This window comes from Chrysochloris asiatica, unplaced genomic scaffold, assembly GCF_000296735.1.
Source record: "Chrysochloris asiatica unplaced genomic scaffold, ChrAsi1.0 scaffold00109, whole genome shotgun sequence".
Classification (NCBI taxonomy): Eukaryota; Metazoa; Chordata; class Mammalia; order Afrosoricida; family Chrysochloridae; genus Chrysochloris; species Chrysochloris asiatica.
The window spans coordinates 3051171-3052382 of NW_006408627.1; the positions used below are offsets into that span (position 1 = coordinate 3051171).

A 1212-nucleotide genomic window follows, 5' to 3' on the forward strand; every position below is an offset into this window, starting at 1 on the left:
GTCTCAGCTGCATTGGGGCTGCAGGGAAGGGTAGTCTCAGATCACCCCAGCTTTCTTGACAAAAAGTTCAGAGGTTCACTGGTTTGAGTTATTGAGACATGTACTGAGTACTCTAGGTTGCTTTTCCTTCAGCAAGGGTTTTGTCAGAGATGTTTAGGCTTGACCTCCAAATTTGGCTGACAATTTACTGATGAGATTCATGATCTTAGGGTTACCCTGATACTTGGACATATTTGCCAGGTTCTGAGTCACATCCTGGAAGGCCACCATAACTTCTGGATCCTGCATCGCTGCAAGAACCTCTGGATCACTAAGAATCTCATTGAGTCTAGGCATGTCCCCAAGGAAAATTACCAGGCATTCCCCCAGGAAAGTCACCTAGAAAAGAACCATGCTACGCTCAGGATTGTCATCTGTCTTCTTCCTCCCTCAGGGCTCTGTCATGTTCTTCCCGAGCCTTCTTAACCCTTTCTATTCTTTCTTTGATCTCTCACTCTTCACGTTTTTGCTCATACTTTCTCCAACAGTCTGCAACTTTCTGGGCCCTCTGCTGAACCTCTTTCAGCATTGCACTAGCATCTTCATCATAGTCCAGTTTACAAGCAAGAGCAAGGTCATGTGCTTCTTCTTCCCAATGGCCCAGAAGTCTCTGTGCTTTGCCTCACCACTTGTAGGGTTGAGCTGAATCAGGATTAATTTCAATGGCTCAGTCACAGTCTCGGATGGCAGCATTTGGCTTCTGTAATTTGATGAAGACACTGGTTCTCTTGGCATACAGAATGGCCAATCAAGGATTCAATTTGATGGCATCTGTGAACAAGTCGATGGCTTTCTGTAGTTCACCATCATTGAGGGCATCAATGGCAGCCACTTTCTTGTCATTTGCTTGATCCATCATCTCTTCAATTATCTCCAGTTTCATCTCCCATTTCTTGAGGGGCATCTGTGTCTGGTTCGATCACATCTTTATTGTCAATTTCTAGATCACTTTCTTCACTTGATCGTTTATCTGTCATTATGCTTCCTTCCAGCTTCTTATTATCTGTTTTATTCTTCCTTGGTATTTTCTTCTGATTTTGCTTTCTGAGTAGCAGGTGGTATTTTACCACCCATGCTCTTCACCCAGTCCCTTAGAAAGTGCGTTTCCTTGGCGTGCAGGATGCTCGGATCCTGCTTACACAGTGTCACGAAGGCCCGCATCTTGCTCACTTT

At 44.7% G+C, this 1212-nt stretch overlaps 1 pseudogene; it reads right to left on the minus strand.

Moving 5' to 3' along the window:
- Positions 1 to 153: 153 nt before the first annotated feature.
- The window catches only part of LOC102841235, a 45562-nt pseudogene continuing 44503 nt past the window's right edge, over positions 154 to 1212 (minus strand).